Source organism: Lagopus muta, chromosome 4 (genome assembly GCF_023343835.1).
Source record: "Lagopus muta isolate bLagMut1 chromosome 4, bLagMut1 primary, whole genome shotgun sequence".
Classification (NCBI taxonomy): Eukaryota; Metazoa; Chordata; class Aves; order Galliformes; family Phasianidae; genus Lagopus; species Lagopus muta.
In genome coordinates this window covers 3,479,496-3,500,543 of record NC_064436.1, presented here as the reverse complement: position 1 = coordinate 3,500,543, position 21,048 = coordinate 3,479,496, and the positions used below count along the sequence as shown (strand labels likewise).

Sequence of the window (21,048 nt, the reverse complement as noted above, 5' to 3'; positions counted from 1 at the left end):
ACTCGCCTGGATATGCTCAAGTAACTCAAATCCCTCTTGTAGTGAGGGATCCAAAACTGGTCATGATATTTCAGATGTGGCCACATCAGTGCTGCACACAGAGAATCAACTTTCCCAGTCCTGTTGACTGCACTATTTCTGATGAAGACCAGGCTATCGTTGGTCTTCTTGGCCATCAAGACATACTCCTGCCTTGTGTTCAGCCAGTTGCCAGAAAGCACCCCTATGCCTTTTTCTGCCAGATAACTTTACAGCTTCTCTCCCCCATGTCCATACTGCTGCATGGAGTTTTTGTGACACAAGTGCAAGATCCAGCATTTGGCTTTCCTGAATGTCATAACATTGACTATAGCCTGCTGATCAAGCCTGGCATTATTTAGTATCTATCTTCTCACATACATCATGGTATTAGAAGAAAGGTTATATTCATTGCTTCCGTGTTTGCTACTGAGGTGATCATCACTGTTAGAGTACTACATCCAGATCTACGTTCACATCTGAGGAAGAACATCCATAAAGTGGAAAAATTCAGAGAAAACCCTCCCAAAAAATGAAGATCTGTAAAGACTGAGTTATAGAAAGGTGAAGTAGTTCTTTCAATTTAGACTGTTAAAGATAAATATTGAATTATTGATATAAAAGACAAATACTTAAATATCTCTCATATTTCTCAGTAAGTCATAACAACCCCAGAAATGGGATCTGTACAAGAACTGGATTAAAAAAAAATTATTCAATATATTATGTGTGCTTTTACATGTGTACAAATCTGTATAACATGTTATCTTGTAATTTTTGATTTCTTTCCTTGTTCTCTAGTAGACAGTGCGATTCATCATTGGGATTGCATACTAATTAATCAATAAAAATAAGAGACTCATGAATTGAGACTACCCTTCTAGGAGCAGCAGCAGCCCACCACGAAGGATATTCCAATTTAAGTATTTCCCAAAATATCTGTAGTTTCTCCAGCAAAGAACACTGAAGAAATATGAAATGGTTCTGAAATATTTGCAGTGAGTTCAAAATTTATCAATCTAAACAGTAAAAAACAACCCTTCAAAATTTTGCTGGTCCCCATAATGATATCTAATATATGGCACAGTACAGAAAGAACTCTGGTTTTTCTCTTAATTTTCCAAAATGCCATCTTGATATATACAAGGTAATGCAGAGGCTCAGTATTTGGCTTTCAGAATACTAGAGATGAATTTAAAACAGAAATGATGAAGCTGTGACACAACTTAAAATATTTCAACATTTTTTGCCAGTGCATTAGAAATTTCAGCAAAGAAAACCAGCAAACTAACCAGCAATTTTTGTATCCACTGTTTCTACAAATGAGAAAACTGCCAAGCTGAAATGAATCCAATTAATCTTACTTATGAAGTAACCTGTAAATTTCTCTCTGTGAGATCTGTTTCCTTCTGGGAGTAGTATAGCTTTGAGCATTCATCTGATCTATTTCTCCTATGTATACAAGTAAAACCTGTATGAAAGTGATTACAATGTAGCTAGACAGATACATTTTTTAAACTTTTTAAATTTTTTTCCAAGAGTTGACATCTCCAGAAAAGCTCATTTTGGAGCATTTTCAGAGTGCTTTCTCAAGCAGTGACATTTAAATGGCTTCTGACATTTTTGAGGATAGGGTTGGGTTCTTCTTTTTTATGTGAAAACTGAAGAAACCTCCTTTTTTTTTTGGTATGCAGAAGCAATCAAGGATTCTTACTCACCATAAAACATGTCAAAATAATGGATGGCCTACTCAGCAAAGAAAATAAATTTAAAGAAGTCAGGTAGAAACACACAACATTCTGCTAAGAAAAGACTCCTTGTGCAAGTTCAATTCATGTATTGCCTTCATGAAAAGCCATACTTGGAACTGGCTTATTTTCCCAGTATAAGCCTTTGAAATAAAATAATCTTCTAGTACTTCCACTGGTAATGTTACTTTTCTGAGTGTGTGTGTGCAAAATAATTCACTTCTGATTTCCAGTTGACCTAGTAGTTAATTAATTACTGCAGATTATTATGAAATCAATAGTAACATGCCATTGCTGATTCACTTCCTATTCATAAATGTGAAGGAGCTTCCCACCCCTTCATTATTTAATTTATTTATTAGAAAGATTCTTCAGTGAGTAATATTTTATGCTGGCATGAAGCCTCTCATTTCTGCATGCACAAAAATAGGAAAGCGGGAATGAGGAAGGACTGCTAACACCCTTTCTACCTCTATAATTTCTGTTGTTTTTTTTTTTTTTTTTAATCAGAACTAACAAGAGCAACAAAATTCACTCATTCTAACTTGTGTAAGCCCTGGCCATACAGCTTTTTTGTACTACTGAGCTCATTAAGATCAGATGCACAAGTACTTCAGGTGTTAGGAAACTCAAAGAGTGACATCTCTGACAATGCTAATACTTGGGAGCAACAGAATAATTGTAGCCTTATTATCTTGCCTAATGTATATTTGCTTGAGGTTATTTGTCATTATGCCTACTTGAAGAGCACCTTTTCTCAAAGGCAGGTCTTTGTTATCATAAGTACTTCTGGCTTTCTGGTAGCTGAATTTTTTTCCTAGGGTTGTTTATGTTTTCTTGATGTGACTTCTTACTAAGAATAAGAAAGAGCAGACATGATACATTGCTGCTTGAGCTGAAAGATTCTTGTAGCATGGAAGCAATGTCTCAGACATACCGTCTCATCTGCATTGGCAGCAAGAAAGAGTGGTGAAAAGAACATGTACACAGATCTGGAGACAGACAGACATGCTATGAGGCCACACTGTCCTTGCTGCTGGACTAGCATAGAATGCAGAAACAAGCATTGAAGTTACAAAAAATAAAATAAAGAATCTCAGCATAATTGTAAAGAGATCTATGTCACAGATAAAATGCTTGGAAAAATCAGAACTGTAACTCAAACAACTGTATTCTGAAAATAGCTCCTTTCTGGGGATGTTTCTTTTTTCAGTATCCTTCACCAACCTTTATGGTGTTTTTAATTCATGGGTGGCAGTTCACAGCAGCTTGGCAATTATTGCTACATTCTGATTTTTAGTTATTCAGATATCTTAAGAAATTAACACTGTATATGGTGATTTGTGACAAATACAGCTATCAATCCATTGTTATAGACCTACAGTTGCTTTTTTTTTTTTTTTGGTATCCTGAAGTCTATGTGAGTAGTACAATGTCTGTATTTTCTGTCCAGATACTGCAGCTGAGTGGGGTAACCTACTAACTTCTCACAGCTGACAGTTCAAATATGAAATCACAGATTTCATCTTTCAGCAGCAAATATGCCTCTGGCATCTTTCTTTTGCATTTGTCAGTCATGAAGCTGTACACCAGATTCTGAGAGAAGAGAAGCAGCAGTGTCACCACAGGAGATATAAAAATGTTGGTCTTCGGGGATTTGAAGGAGAAGTTTGGTTTCATAGATAACAGAAAATGCTTTGCAGACTTTCCATGGAATTGTTCTATTACCTCAGTGTTTGACATCCAAATGTCTTGAGTAGTCCACTTCTTGCACTGAATATCCTTATTTCAATACATTTTTACTTTCCTGGACAGGATTTACACCCTCTCATCACAGAACAGACAATACACGCAGTTGCTTTTTTAAAATGATCTAAAGCTTCTAATCTGTTTTTAGCCATAATCATTTTAAAAGAATAAACATAGTAAACTGAATTTCTGAAACAATTGCTTTAAAAAGCCTTCAGTCTACAGCCAGGTCAACGGGGAACAGAGGTTCATGAATTCTGATCAGCTCAGAGCTCTGATGTATTGGAGGCAAGTGGCCAAACAGATGAAGCTGCTTGGAAGTCTAGGTATTCTCCTGGCCCACTTCATGCTGCACTTTCTTTGCCTTGTGCCATGTTTTTATCTGGAAATCAAATCCTGGGTCTGCCCTTCCTCGCCCTCATTTAAGGGTTAGCAGCTGAGGGATCTCTCTGGATTGAGGTTATATTTCTCTTGATCTGTCACTGGTCATTGGAAGTCATTGGAAGGCACTTTTTCTTCTTGTCTTCTATTGCTCCCATAGTGCTTATCTCAGTAGAAGGCACTGTCACTGCCTTCTTTTGCCACATACCTCCATAGAGGCTCTTCTGTATAATGGTCAGGAAACCAACTAAGAATGACCAGCTAGGTGTTGGTAGAAACATGCCCTTCTCTAGCTGAAAAACTTTTAGATCTTTATCTGTACATGGATCTTGGAAATGAATCTTGTTTGGAGTACTGATTTTATTACTCCTTTTTTCTCTCCTCTCTTTTTTTCTTTTTTCTCTTTTCCTTTTTTCTCTTCTTTTTTTCTTTTTTCTTTTCCAAAAATGGAAACTTAAATCTACCTGTCTTTAAGAAAATTATATCTCCCTTGGTAGCATACATTTTATTCCCCATTGTCTGCACAATAATATGCTATGATGAGAAAATGGTCTGCTAGACAGGGTATAACAAAGTTTATGATGCAAGTTGTATTTATAGACCAAACATATATATATAACCTGAAATACTTCAGGAGAAATACCTGGCTCATACACCTCATACACTCTAGGTACTGTTTCGTGCAAATAAAATTCTCTAGTACTTCCTTGGTCTGCAATCCCAGAGGAAACATGAACTACATTTCTTAAAAAGTGGGTTTGCCTGAACTTAACATGATATAAGATGAAGAGCTTACCTCAAGTGTACCATAGAGTCCTGTTCTCTGCACTTCAACAAGTCTGCTGTCTTCATGTATCACTGTGTAAATGAAAGTTCGCAGAGGTGAGAAGGAGTGCATCATCCACAGACAGTAAAAATTTTTAAAGCTTGTAAAAACTGGGTTAGTAGAGATGTAGAAAAACACAAGCAATAAAGCAAGTAAGATTTAACTCCTTCAGGTAAAAATACATAGAAGAAAATAGTGGGCGAAAGTGGTTCATTAAAATATGAATCATAACTATTTCAATAGGGGACTTGAAAGATTCTCAAAATTGTTTTTGTGTTCAGTGCTCTACATACCTGATGCACATTATTAGTTTTTCCAGCACATGAATTAAAAAATATTTTCTATGCCGTATCATAGATTAGAGAATTTGATGTTGTTTCAATTAAACATGGTATCAGTTATAATTATTTTGTTAATATTCCAATGAGCGAAGTACTTTAATTTTTGTTGGGAACAAATATGTAGCATAAGTGAAGGTGAATGGGATGATGATTATTAGAAAATAAGACAAATTTTAAAAAACTGTATATACTGTAAAAGCACTTAAATAATAGAGCAATGCAATATAGCCTAAGGAACATTTGCAGGGCACATCCAGTTATTCCCATAAAATCAAACTTCTATGTTCAATCCTTAAAGAACTGTTTTTAAGGATGTTTTGATGTGACACTGCTACTGTACTACCTGCTCATAGAGGTCGATCAAGTGAGAAAGTGAACCTTGAAGGTGCTGTGCTAAAAACTTCTAAATACCAAGTGAAGACAAGGACAGTCTTGAATTATTTCCTTGCTTCCTTAGACTCTCCGTCATGCTTAGTCAGTTCTGCATGGTGAGTACTGCTCAGACATTAGTGACAAACTTAATATACAATAAAGCAAGGGTACAGGACAGCTTACTACTTAGAGCAGCAGTAAATTCTAGTGCCGTAAGTATTGTGATTCTTTGTTGATTAGTGCACAGAGGAGCCAGACTTCCTCACCTAATTCATGCCATACATACCTTCCTCTTTCTCTTTTTTTTTTTCTATCCCAGATCTTCAAGACATGAGGTAAGCAAACATCCTTCTCCTATGCAGCTTTCCCCTTGTTTTCCTTTCCAAAATGTGCTCATTTTTATGTCCTATGCCCTGTATGAGTATATGCTATCACATGGCTTTCAATGAATGCCAGAGAATGTCTTAGTTGGATTTAGTCAAGTGTTGACCAAGGCATCCAGCCTTTCAAAACAAAGCCTTTTAGTGTGCCCAAATATGGCCAAAATGGGAGATATACATAGGCAAATAGGCACTTAACATCAGATATTAGGATATCTTTTTCAAAAAAAACCCACTAGAATTAAGTCAAAAAAACATCTTCATGTGAAGACTTAGGTCTACAAAAAAACAACAACAAGAAAAACCATGCACACACACACACAAAACACCTTTTGCTATATAATAACAAAGACTAGATGAGTGCACGTGTGTAAATGCTGAATCCAGCTACAAAATTCCAGAAAACAAATTTTAAAAATGAGACTTCACAGTATTTGCTACCTAGTTCCAGAGGTACACTGTAATGCAGTCCAGAATTGTCTCAGATACTAAAATCACATGTTTCTATTGCACCAGAATCCAGCACTGCTTCCAGTTTTCTTCAGACTGCCTCAGTAATTTCTCCTGAAATTGTGAGGTTTGAATCTTTCTAAGTTAAATTAAGGTGTCACTGTGCCGTTGTATCAGGCACTGTGCATTGTAATGTACTGTTTATCATTTTAACAAGTACTTCTCTTTGGTAACAAAGCCCGCAGACTAGGAATAAAAAGTACTGGGGTGCTAGGAAATCTTATGGGCTGTTGAGTCAGTAAGACATAATGATCCCGATGGCCTGACCTCAGGAACATCAAATGACATTGTTTCAATCAGCTGTGAATACCATTTTATATGGAGGAGGTATGTTAGAGTTCTGAAATAAGATCTCCATAAAGAGCAGCAAGCTATGCATTTCAAAGTGGCATCCTGATGATTTTGGCTCACTGGGGAGTAAGTGATCAAACATGTATCAACAGCTATGATAAATGGAGTGCAGGTAAAATGACACATTTTAGCAATACTGCACTTCTTAAAAACAAAAAGTGTCTGAAGGTAGATTTAGTCCACATTTAATACTTGGCCTTTTGTCTCTGCAGCTAGTAAAAATTCATGTTGCAAATAATCACTGACTTAAAGAGAAATTCAAGTCTTCAAATAATCTCTTAATCACAGGCCTAATTCTGTTTGCTCTTGCTATTTATACATGTATTTGCAAATTTTATATTTATGTGTCACACAAGAGCTTTTGAAGTGGACTCATTATGGCGTGCAAACAGGAAGTGGTTATATCTACTGATATTGAAAGATTTGAACACAGATCTTAAGATCATTTCAGTGTTTCTCCGGCAGTCACTGCACATTAAGTAGCATATAGAAACCACCTGTTGAATCTGTTTCTCAGTATTGACTAGAATTACTTGATTACAAGTAATTGATCCTAAGGGATTTTCTTTTATAGTACATTGTGACTCCTTTACTGTTCTCTAACCAGAAAAAAAAAGTCTGAGGAAGCAGAGAAAAACTGTTGTAAAAGATCACCAGAGATCATGCTGGTTGAAAGACCTCTGAACAGTCATAGAAGAACATTATACAGCAAATGAAAAGAAAAAAACACTCCACTTAGTGAGTTCCTTTTTTGTGCAATATGTCAGGCTCTTACTTGTTACAGTAGAAAACTCAGGAGGAATGCAAAAGCTGTGACAAAGAAAAACTCATTCACTACAAAGAATATCTTGCAGTTGGATACTCACACATAAATAGTATTTCCAAAGCATTTTGCTTTTAACTTTGAGATGCCGAAGATTGCCATGGGAACAGAGGTGTCAGAAACCAGGAATTTTCTTTATCAAAAGACCACAGGATAATGGCAACTTTAAACTTGCTTCCTTCAGTTTCTTTATTGGTTCTACACTCTGTCTACAAATCTGTGGAATTTCTCTACACGGAAAGGATCCTCTAAACAACTGATTGAAACCAATAATGCTCTGTCCTTTATTTTTCCTGACATCTTTTCATTTGAAGCACTGTTGAAATTTGCTCAGTAGAAAGCTAAACTATAATCTAAGCAGAATACAGTGTAGGATGCAAAAGTTTTCCAGTGATGTTCTCTGGTAATAAATTAATATATTTATGAGGATTACATTTATCACAATAAAGGTGCCTCATTTCCTTGTTCTGTCATGTATTGATACTCCACGTGAGGATTTCAGGCACTTGAATTTACAAAGAGTTATGTTTTAAGGAATGGAGGTTTTGACTAAAGAGAGATGCAGTTCATTTCTAAGTCACTTAGAAATGTACAGCCTCACATTAGCTACAAGTGATATACCCATAGACTTGCCAGCAAGGTGTCTCAGACTTACTGAGGCTGCTCAGGAAATAGAATGAGGTGTGGTTTCAGTAAAAGCTGAGCTATACCAAGGGCCTTAGAAGGTGGAGAAATCAATGTTTAAAGCTGTTTCTGCTTCTGAATTTAACGAAACTAAAATCTTGCAATCTTCCTCTGTTTGAAGCTATTACGCTGCCCATAGTTTCTATTTTAAAAACTCAGGAATCCAAATGCAGATGCTTATGATAAAAATCACTCTTTCTGCTCAACGTTTTCACAAAACCAATTCATGTCAGTGGGAAATGCCATCATACCAAACCTCTTCTAAAGAAAGTCTAATACAAAACTGATCTATCAGTTGAGATGACAGCACTCAAATTTCAAGTCTGGAGACAGTCTGCATATCGTTGTTAAATCTCAACTTGAGAAAGCATGCAAAGGATCCTTGAAATTGCTATTTAATAACATACAGTAAATAAATTTCTTAAACACTGGCTATTACTGTCTTCAACTGCAAATACAATGAATTCCTAATAAAAAAAAAGAAAAGTAGAGGGAATTTTAAGTGAAAAGTAATGAACAGCTTTCCACCAGAAGATGGATGATAAGAAACAGTAGTCAATAGTCCATTAGCAAGTCCATTATAACCTTGGAATAGAAACTTGCCTTATTTTAGAAAGCTAAAACAATTGTAAGTGAATTTTAACAACTGAATAAATGCACATGCTAATCTGAAGTTACATAAATTATATAAATTAGCCATGTCTTGTACTGCACAAAAAAAAGTTAGTAACTCATTATCAGACCCATTATCAAACTCCTCATTGTGAGTACACATACTTTCATTGCTAATGTGTCAGCATTTCCATTACAAACACTTCTTTTCAGAGGCTTAAATATCAATCGTACTGCTGAAATTCTGCTTCAATTCATTCATTCTGGAAGATATTTTTATAGATGGTTTTAAGATAGTTAAAATGCCACCACTTCTATATGCGAAATAATAACAGTTATTATTTTATATAATTACCTCAATTTCAAACAGTCCTTTGCAATTACAGGCATTCAGTCACCTAAACAACTCAGCTCAAAGCTGTCAGGAAAATCCTAGCCAAAACTTTTTCAAGACTGAGACACTGAAAACATGAGGTGAATGTGAACTTTCTCATTTACTAAATCAAGTTATTTGTTAAGAATATGTCACTTCTTGCAAAATGCCAGTATTTACTGTAGTATCTATAATCCAAATTAATCCAATGAGAGAACTAGACTTTATTTTGCTGACTCCTGTCTCGTATACGTTGCCTGTAGGTACGCTATTGTAACTATTTATGTGTAATTATGACATCATTTAAAATACCTTCTTCATCCATCTCATTTTACTTGGAATCAGGAAGCTTTTTTTGAAGCTTTGTGCTTCAAAAATACATCTTCAAATTTCATTTGGGCCTTGTGAGTTTAGGGGACTTTTACTATTTCAGAGAAAAGGATACAGGTGGAACTCAGAGAAGAATATTGCAGTGTGTCCTCCTCCTTGTTTCCATTCAGCTTCCTCTCTTACTATTTGTTGTTTCAAGAGGCAGAGGAAAAGCAAATTCCGTGCTTTCCTACATGTCTAAGAAGTCAATGTTATATACAGTTTGACTTTCTAAAACAAAAGTGAATTATTTTTGTAGTCTAGCTCAGTGATTCAAAGTGTAATGTTACTTGGATATGAATGCTGTCAAAATAAGGGAATCTAGCTGCACTAAGGCTATGGTTAATCCAAGTGTGTTGAAAGATTAACTCTTCTAAGCCTTTTGAAAAAATCCACATATTTATTCTTTCTACATCAAACTTTGCCACATCTCAAGATGAATAACGATAGTGCCTCAATTTATGTATTTTTCAAGAGAAGGTTTCAAGTTAAAACCTTTTAGAAAGATCATAGCACGAAAAGCTCCTTCCCCACTAATCTATAAGACTGGTTGTATGACAGTTACATATGTTAGTGAATAAATGTGTTCCCTTCAGCAGGAAGGCTGGACATTTTTCTAGGCAGAGTGAAGTTTTCTAGAACAGCATTTATAAACACACTCTGGTTAGAAAGATTCAAGCACATCCATATAAGCCAAACTAGACAGATGGGTTTCTAGGAGTTCACAGGCACATAGCTTAAGGAAATACCTTAGGTACATCAACATCTATGGCATCTAATTTTGAACTTTTTTATTCTTTTTTTTTTTTTTTTTTTTGTAAAAACTGAATACAATCTGCAGGACACAGCTCATATTTGCCCACTTTCAGATTTTGTGTTGGCAAGACTTGCAGACACAGATGCACGCTTCTCAGAAATGTGTCTTTGAACAATAATTTTACAGAAAGGAATTGAAACGTATGCCCTTTAAAAAGATAAATAACACTGACTGCTGCACTTGTTGCTCCTTCTCCACCTAGAGGACTGATTAAATAGTTAGGATGCATTACACACCATGAAAAACAATTGTAAGAAAAGATGGTGGTGTTAGGAGGCTTGACAAATGGAACTGGGCATGTCTGAAGGATCATGGATTCGTAAAACAAAACCCTGTGAATGCAGAATTCTCCTTAGATAGACATAGAAAATTCAAGAGGTTGAGACATGTGTAAAAGGAGTTTTCAAGAAAAGGTCAAATTCCTACATAAATTTAAAGATAAAATAAGGGGAGCACAAGAATTTAAGAACTTTTCGGTCTCAAGGACTCTAAAGCAGTATATGTGATTAATCTTCTTTTTTCAGAGAGGATATGGAAAACTAAAAAACAGTTGGATGCCTGCGACTGAGTCGGTAGAGGATTTAATAATATTAATAGGCTTAGAGAAATATGATGTCTCATGGATATAAATTGGCCTGCCTTTTGCAGAGTGCAACATTGCCACAAAAAGCCACTGGGATTGTCTTAAGGACTCAAAGATGATGAGAATAAAAGTAATCCTAATTCACACTGTTCACATGAATTTCTAAAAGTCTTTCACAACAGTTAGGGAGGATAAGTACCTATGAGAAGAAAAGGAAAGAAAAAGGACAATACTTGGTTCTATTCATAGCAGAAAAAAAAGTAAAAAATGTTTTTTTTTCTTCGCAGTGAAGTGAGGAGGGGAAGTCACAGGAACCTGTGCTGTGATGCAGCTTGTTCAATGCTTTCCTGTATCATTTGGAAGCAGCAAGTGAAGTCTGCATATGGAAACGGAGAAGATACTCAAACCTGAGAAGATACCTGAGGTAAGAATAAGAATTCCTATGCAAAACTGAAGGAAGATTTTGTAATGTTGATGAACTAAGTAATAGTATATCAAATTCAGCATTGATAAACAGATAATATTGTTCAGGGTGAGCAGGGTGCTGAGGGAGTGGAATTTTTAGCTTGTCTAAAATGATGATCTTGGAGTTATTATCATTAAGGAACAACTATCAGCTCAACACATATCACTGTCAGAAAATCAAACTAAATGCTAGGAATCAAAAAGAAGAAAACACTGAATAAAACAGATTATTAATATGTAAGTGCATGAACCATGCCTTATACATATCTTGCAAACTAAGATGAAGAAGAGAAAACTGAAGAACTGCAACAATGATCTAGAATCTAGGAGCAACATTTACACAACTCTTGGAATAAATACCTTGAGGATAAGCAAAGAAAATTAAGGAGTAATACAATAATGATGTATATAATAATGAAACCAAAGTGAGTTTCAACAACAAAGATATTTCTTTGCACTACACGTAGTACTGCTATAGAAAATTCTTGTCACACAGTATTTTGAATGTGAACAGTCTGCATTGGTTCGAAAAAAGATGAAATATCAACTGAGAGCCATAAATACTGTGTTAAATAGACTATTTAGTGCCTCTTCAGGATCAATAAGACCCTGATAAGCCAATTACTGATAAGCACCTGCTATGCTTTTTGTAATTATTGGACGCAGAATACAAATGTCTCCAAAATCTTTTTAGATGCATCCCATATATCTTAATCTACTTCTTCTGCAAACAACTAAATCACACTGCCCACTCCAGGAGGCCCCTCTGACAACAAGAACTGTACCTCCCTCCTTGGTTACACTGAAGTCTCTCCCAGGCTTTGGGATTTCTCATGCCACTTGCTGCTGTATGGTCCAGTTGACCCATAGCTTTCATAACTGTTCACTGTGCTCCAAATGTTGGTGTGGGAGAAAGTGGAAGAGAGAAACATGTTTTCTCTTGACCCTGCATAGTGTTGTCTCCACAAGAGCTTAACAAAAATTGTCTTTTTTTTTTTTTCCCCAAAAGTAGTACACACTCTATTAGTGGAACAAGAAAATTAGTGTTATCTCAGTTACCATCCCAATTATCCAACTAAAATATAACAGTTATCATTAGGTCAGCTATGGTGAGAGTGATAGTTGTTTAACTGGAAAGTCCCTAAAAGTGTCATAAAAGAAAACTTACTAACACCAACAACTTTTTCATGGTATGCTCACCCTTCCAGCATCCTCTTAAGTCTAAAGGCCTTTGATTCCCATTCTTCCCACGTAGAGGTCCTGGAATGTCACCATGAGTTATCAGCATCCATGATAATTCAGCAAGAGCAGAACAGTGTTGGTGATAGGGCCCTATTTGTCTTCATTCTTGGGTCCACTTGGATCAACTTTTTAATGTTTTTTCAACATGGTTTTCTTCCTCTTCACTAGTTTTCAGATGAAGTTTAAAAGCCACACAGCGTCCTCCCATCACATCAGCTGGCATAAAAGGCTGCTGTGTGGTAGACTGATATTTTGACTGGTTTGCTAGACATTATAATCTACTCCACAGACACATCAAACTTTTATGATATATGGTATTCACAGAGCTTGAATTTCAAAAGATAAGCAAGAGCCACCTGTTAGAATTTTTTAAAAGAAACGTCAATCATCTAAGGTCCAAGTCCTGTCAGGTCAAAACAAAGCCTATCAACTTAAAATAGGTATGGCAAAAATTCTATTTACTGTGTTGTAAAGGACAGTGTTTTCAGTCTGACTTCAAATGCTACCCTCACATGTTTCATTGGCCAGAAAACAAGACAAGAAGGCTAGAGAAAGCAATGGACAACAGCCCTTGCTTGGAAAACTCTCTAATGCAGAACGTGTAATTATTATCACAATTTTTATTCTTTTTTTTATGTTTGGCCATGATGTCAGAAGCAGGTGGTGGTATGGTAGTAGAGATGGAACCTTCCCACCAATATTCTGTTGTACTGAGTTGCTGTGAGACAGATGGCAGCACAGGGGCAATCTGACAAAATGGTGTCCGGCATAAGAGTGAGAATGGAGAAAAGGTGCACACTGAAATTCTGCCACGTGGAAAAATGACACCCACTGACATTCATCAATACTGGCTGAACACTTATGGAGACTAAACAGTGGCTGTGAGCGCAGTGAGTAGATCATTTCAGCAGTGGCAACGGTGGGTTACCTCCGCTGGTGCAAACTAGCTAAGTGAAAGCTCAGTGTGATGCAGAATCCTTCTTCTTATCACAATAGTAGCTCATTAATATATCACTTTTAAGGAAGCTTATCATATTCTACAAGAAAAGTAATCAAACACTGTTACTGAAAAGTTACTGTTTTACACTCCTATAAAACAAACATATATTTATATATGTATGTGCATATATTCTAAGTTGAGGGTGGCCTGTTGGCTGAGTTATTTGAATTGAGTCTGTTGCAAATCTCACCCTTTCTGAGCTCTTACTAAAGTGATTTAGGAAGAATGTGAACTCCTCAGAGAACTCTGAAATGGTCAAAGTCAGATTGTGTTTCTTTCTGTTTCTTCATGATCTTGCTTCTGTTACCAAGCAGAGACTGGAAATTGATTTCATCAACTTTCAGTCTGAAAAGAATGACCTTTAGATTCCATGTAATGATAGTAACATCAATTTTTTCTTAGAAAAGCAACAACCTTGGCAAGAATAGTAACAGGTCTCAAAAAAGAAATAAAATGTAATCAATTAAACCAGTGAATAAGTTACATGGTGCATTCAAAATATAAAAAATTTGACTATAACATAAACACCTCATGTACATCTACTTCAGCTCATTTCCTGTGGAAGAAAAGCCAATTTGGTAACTTTCTCTATGCTATGGTCTATACCAGAATGTGTCTTCAATCACTTCTGTGTGTACTGAAGAATTTCAGAAGAAATTGAGAGAGGTGACACAGCCTCCAAAAATAATTGCATGTCTGCAGGTTTCAAGAAACTAGACACCCAGGTAGAGGAGAAGGTCCTCTAAGTACCCTTCCTTAGAGAAAGGCTGCAGTATGACCTTAAACCTTCCCAGACTCCAAATTGAAAACCATCCTGAGAAATTTGTAGGAAAACTGACTGCCTTGGATTCTACATGTTAGGGAAATATTTGTTACTGGGATCACAGGATAATTTTAAATTTCTGCCATATGTTATTCGTTTTCCCATTTTACTCACAGAATAAAAAACATTAATCGACAAATAAATACATTTTCTACAGCTGCTACCTTTAACACGGGCACATAAATCACAGAAGGTATTTTTTATACTAGAGAACTAGATTAGAAATAGGATGGAGCACCCTAATAAATCTAGGCATAATGTAAATTAAACCGCATTTATTTCATTTTACCTCAATCATTTTAAAAGGAAATAAAAGATATTGTAATGAAACATTCCAGGAAAAGTATTAATATGTGTATTTCACACTTTATAGGCTCTATTAGTGTACAATGTACAGACAAGCCTTACCCTGCTCTGCTAGTTTCATAAGGAACCATTTCACTGATTTATTTTTTCCCCTGAAGAACGGCATATTCAGCAATAGTTGTTTAGCTGCACTTAATTAAATGTGGCATGAATCAGAGAGAGGCTTTTTGAAAGCAAAAAAACTGTCTGTATAGAGAAAGGTAAAGCCTATGAGATGCGCCCCTGACTTTTTCTTCAAAAAAAGCAGTATCTTTTGTCAACAACTCTATTCAAGAAAAATTGCCTTTTTCTTTTTTTGTACACATCTATTGCATACCCAAGGAAATTAATGAAATATTCAATAAGAACTCACATCCAGCACAGAGAACAGCTGTTAAGTACAACTTGGGGAGTCACATTTGCCCACAGTATTTAGGTGCCTTAGGTCTCCCCTACACAAATCAGTCAAGTGACAAGTAAAGTGAGAAGTTATCCAATAAGGACAAGCTGTAAATCAGGCAGACCTTCATGGAGGTAGGCAGATTTATGTGTCCTCAGGATCTGAAGCAAAGATTTTACTGGAAGGAAGGCAGATGTTTACGCACACACAGAGAAGTTATTTATGTTTGCTTTTCTGCAACTTATTGAATCAGAACAGCCTGTCTTTACACGTACTGTACTGCATCAAGTGTATTATCAGAGGTGTATGCTTTGCTAGAGAATTAAGTAAAGCATACACCAAGAATTGTAGTGAGCTTATATCTAATTCAGTGCAGGGATATCTGCAAGAAAAGGGTCAAGATCAATTCCATTAACCCGAAGGCATCACTGAAATAGATTTTAACCCCCTGGATGTAATTACTCAGTGAGATTGCCATTAGCACCAGTCGAGCTCTTGATGGATTGAAGTCCATTAGCTACTCAAGTTTTACTAAGACTCTAAATTTATCCAAGTCTCATGGTAGATATTTTGTTTTTAACTTAAATGAGATGTCACATTCAACCAAGAACCAGTGTTACAATATCTCCTTGCACTACCATTTTGACTTATTTCTGTTTGAAAATACTGATATAAACTCAAAAGAGGCCAAGCCATTTCAGTTCGCCATTTCAGTTCCCCATTTCACCCTTTATCAGAATCTTCCTAGAGGAACAATTTAAGAAAATCCCAACTCTGCTGTGTTACAGGGCCAGAGTGCTCCTTTTCTTCCTTTCTACATACACTGCTTACTTTGAGAGCATAAGTTTAATTTTGCTTACTGAATTCTAAACATGCTACAGCTACTAATTCATCTCCAAAAATTGGCTTCTTGGCTGGCCTCTGAAAGGCTGTATCCTAGAAAGTGAAGAGGTTTAGGTGTGGGACTTCCAAAAAATAGACACAAACATCTAGTTCAAAATCCTGCTTAATAAATCTGTAACAAAAAATACTACCCTCTAATTCCCAAATTCCTTAACAGAACTCTTCAAGAGTTTTAGGTCTGTATGCCCAAAGATATGTTTTGAACAGAGTGAAATACCTGACAAAAACTGGACTAAATTCTTAAGGAATTTTGCAAGGATCAAGACATGAGGAGCTCTTCCTTACAGGGCTTTTCAACTTCAACACTAATTGTCCTGAATCAAATGGAACTCAGCTCTTTTCTCATATCAATGTGCTAATCTAGTACTTGGAAATGTACGTCCCCTCTTGTCCATAGTGTCATTTTCTCCCTTACTGTTGAATCTTAAATTATTTCCTGAAAAGGCTGATATCACTTGCAGGAAACACCTACAATCTTTGCCACACCTCAACGAACCCTGTTAATCATTAAAAAATATTAATTAGATGGTGGGTGTGGGAATAATATCTCTCAGATAAACAATAATTCTCTCCTGTTCTCTTCTACTGTCTCACAAATTATGTTTGAATGCACTAATTGCTAAGCAGCTAGGTATGGAGTAGCACTTCTACAATATAATCAGAACTTTCTGCAAATGAAGAAACCTGGGCATTAGATTTAAGAATATATACTTATGTACATATCAGTTTCTAAGCATTTGTAAAAGCAGGGGGTAAGAGAGGGGGGGAAGGTGATTTAAAATCCATACTTTGTTCAGGCATATCTTAGGATAGTTGGAGATTTGGATTCTTTAGTTATACAAGCACTTAAATCCTTGCATTGAACAGTTCTACACAAAACTAATAACACTGGTGTTCTCGGAGTCAAAACTCTAAGGATGAAGTTCCTCAAACGTGAACACTGTTGCACTGAATTCCCATTGCAGATACAGCCCTTAATTTGCCATGGCTTCGTGTATGTGGATCACATGCAACCTATCATACCTGAGAGTACCAATGATATAAAAGACTAAAATTGTTGTCAGAGCTGACATGCACCAGTTTGAATAGGAGGTATATTGCCTCTAAGAATAAGCTGATTATGAGCATAAATTATGTGAAACACATCCGTGACACCTTGTCAAGCTTGAGAACTGAGACACTAATTCTCATCATAACCGTTAAGAAGGAGAACTGTGGTACCATCCTGGTATAAATCCAGATTAACTTTGGCTTCATCAATTACTGAGATCAGAATTGCCTACTATTTTTTTCTGTCATCTTTATCTGATCACAAAATCACTTTATCACTAAATATACTCGTGTTTGATTACATATTATAAGCCAAATTTGTTATAATGCAGAAAATGTTATTGACCATCTGCCTGTGGTTACTGTAAAAACATCTCAAGCAATTTTGGTAGCCCATTAGTAGCTGCTGTTCTGCACAGATGTATAGAGACTACATTAACAATTAGATTCTGTGTATATTAGGCCCCATAAAATTAGTGAACATGAAGTAAATTTATGCTGCTTTTTCAGAATTTTCCAGACCAAAATTCTACTCTGAAAAAGTTAAATTGTTCAGAGAGCCTTTTGTGAAATTTACTAGTTTGAACAATTACTACAGTTTATGAAATGATATTTGAAATTAAGTATATTTAATTGGGAAATTGAAAGGTAGTTATTTTAATACCTTTGTGCTTGAGCTCGTAAATAAATAAACCCATCACTTCACTTTTTTTGAAGATGTGAGGAAGCAAAATAAATTAAACTTGCCGTTTACAGGTCTATTTGCATATTTAGTCCTCCTTAGTTTATATTTTGGAGTATGCACTTAATATTTCATGACAGGTGTGTAAGAGAAGTCTTATATAATGAGGATGTTAACTATTTGAGGAAAGACTGCATCTTTTGAATTGGAGAATGGAGGCTGAAGTATGATATTTTTGAGTGGGAGAAGACTGCTTATAGTTCAAGTTTGGTGTACCAGTCATAGTCCTTTACTCTTACTGAACTTACTGGCAGTAGAGAAAGATTTTAAATGGCAACTTGATGTTGCTTGAAGTCATGTTAATAGAAGTCTTGCCCACTGTTCTCCTGTCATTAGCTACATTCTTCCACCGGTCACAGTTTCCATCTGCTCTCAAGTGACTGCTCTGAAAGACAGGAAAGAGCTGGAGATTATCGGGGAGATTTCACAGCCATGTAATGCTGCAAAGATATTCATACTTCAGAAGAACAGCTTTGGCTTAGAAAAGTTAGAAATCCAAAGCTAATGCGAATCCTTGTTTGAAATAAAAAATGAAATATTAAACGCTGTTTAAATTTTCAAAGTTTATGACAGTTACATTATTATATATAAGAAATCTGACTCCATTTCTGATTTCATATCTCAAATAGAAAAATAACGAAAATGCAATATGCTATTTTGTTGTTTTTGTTGTTTTGTTTTGTGTTCAGTAACGTTCAGGCTACAAATAACATAATTACAGACAATTATGGCATATTTTAATGAATTGTACTAAAAAATGAACTTATAAAAATGCACACATCTCTTTCTAGCCCTGCACAGAAGTACCAACAATCAGGATATTCATTTTCATTCCAACAGTAGCAGCAAGAAGGACAGGAAACTTGGCCTTTATTCTGAATCATAGTCGTGCACATGTCCGAAAAGTAACTCTGGTTTACACTGCAGTAAGAGGTCAACTGTGCCATTAATTCTGACACTGTTTTCACTGTGACTGCACAACTACTCACTCATAGCAACTAACTCTGACATCACGACCAGTTTGTATAACGGGCATTTCACTTTCATCCCATGGACTGTATTTTCTTCCTTTATCCTGCATAGCTAAAACTTAGTTTTTAGTAATTGCTTTTTCCCCAAGGAAAATAACTTCTGAACATTTCATAAAACAGCAGTAAGCAATAGTCACTCAAACAATACTTTTAACAGCATTCAGTTACAGCACAGCATATTCAGTAGCACTGATCCTGATCATTAGTAACAAATGGCTTTCTTGGCAGTGTTGACTTTAAAATAACATTGGGAGAAAAGTACTGATGAAAATTTAAAGAGTGGCCTATATATAATGTAATACATTTGAGTTTCTCAAATTCAAAGAGTGAATAATGCAGCAAGGTCAAAGATTTTTGTATATCCAAAATAGAAAGACTTTCTCTACTAAGTTCTTCTTTCTCATTTAATGACCAGCAGTAGAAGATTCATAAGTCGTATGTGGCAATTTAAAACCGGTATCTAGGATTTCACTTTCAGTGCTATCCTGTAATCTGAACTGCCATTTACCTTATTTCAGCTCCTTTTATCACGCTGATCTCAAGCCAGAAGGCTTTTGCTCAGATTAGTACCTGGTGTAATTTCATCAAATTCAAGTGCTTTTGCTAGAGGTGCACAGCTGTAATAAAGCACCTCTTGAATCATGGCATTTTAAGAGTATAAGGTTTGAAGATACACCCAAATTCAGAGTGATATAAAGACATGAAGATAGAGTGGCCTTTCAAATCTGCCCTTGTGCAATCCTGACTTTCACTAATTTCCAGTTATTGCGCATTCCAAATTTAATATTCTTGACCAACAAATGCCATGTTCTCATCTCCTCCCAATTTCCTGGAGCTTCCTTCTGCCCTTTTCACATAAGTGTCTCCACTTGGTCATATGTGAGACATGAACTCTCCTCTACTCTCTCCAACATTCTCACAGAATTCATCTTTCTATATGTTCCTTTTGTATTCTCAGTTTTTACTGTTATATTCCTCAAAGCATTTGTACTAGCATTACTTCACCCATACAACAAAGTAAAATACTCAGTCTTATTATATTCTGTAGTGACTTTTCTATCCTGATTTTTATCCTTGTCAGCAATCCCAGCTCCTCTGACTGCTTTCCACAGCTACGTTAACAAATGATTTAGGCTATTTAGATTGGATGAAAGAAGGAAAAACTTCTATTGAGAAAAATTTGGACTGAGATAATAAAATGCTGTTGGGAAAGCAAGTGCTGTGAATCTTGACCTATCTGTGGATTGTATAAACTCAAGTACAAATAGATCAGAAATTATCCTTCTTGATTAATTATTCTTCTTGTCCTAAGAAGAGGCAGGTCTCTGAATCAGACAGTGCCTCACACTAACATAACATATGAGGAAGGGAAGCTAAGCTGCAGGCTGATTCACAAACTAGAGCACGTTTCTAAAGAGCTGCAGGAATGCAGAAGAGCACCCTTTGAACTCAGCTGTTGTAAAGGTATCTAGAACTAAAATTCTATACCGACAAGGTCAAGCTGTTGAAAATGAGGAGGAAATGTCTGGTCAAAAGACTGTCTGCAACTTAGCAACTGTGAAAAGGAGACAAACCAACAAAAAATTAAAGAGCAAAACCATGTCAAAACAGTGAGGAAGAATCAGATATCAGGACATTCACAAATTAGACTATAGAAGCTCTTTTTATACATGCTTCACAGAGGACTATGCTTTACATAAATCACACAAGAGGTCTCAGCAAAAAGAACTGGTAGATATCATTTTCTCCAGAAAGGTAACAAATTAAATATCAAAGTATTTGTCAGAAGAGAAACTCTACATGGAAAACAGCCCCCTGGCTGGCTCAGTTCTCTGAATTGATCCTGCCCTAGTTCCTTGCTTGACACTACAAAGCCATAGTATGTTCTGTGAACAAATTCCTTTCCCTAAATGCTGTGTAAAGCTACAGAAGGAGGCAAGGAGAAGACAATATTTGTAATGAAAAGTCTGAAGGGTAAAAGCAGTATCACAGGGAGTAAGCTACCTTTCTTTAAACTATATACAAAAAGGCACTTAGGGAGAGTTTTTCTCTTGTTTTTACTTACTTCAGAATTGGTCTCTATTAAATCAAGTGATTTGCACTATGTCCC

At 35.9% G+C, this 21,048-nt stretch overlaps 1 long non-coding RNA gene across 1 annotated transcript in view; it reads right to left on the bottom strand.

The window, feature by feature from the left end:
• The window catches only part of LOC125692445 (uncharacterized), a 51,362-nt gene extending 33,094 nt beyond the window's left edge, over window positions 1-18,268 (bottom strand). Inside the window, exons 1-2 of the long non-coding RNA XR_007376665.1 lie at window positions 18,156-18,268; window positions 4,693-4,754 (exon numbers count right to left, since the gene is read on the bottom strand). This is a non-coding gene — a long non-coding RNA (uncharacterized LOC125692445). The remainder of the gene's footprint in view (window positions 1-4,692; window positions 4,755-18,155) is intronic.
• Between the last annotated feature and the right edge of the window lie 2,780 nt (window positions 18,269-21,048).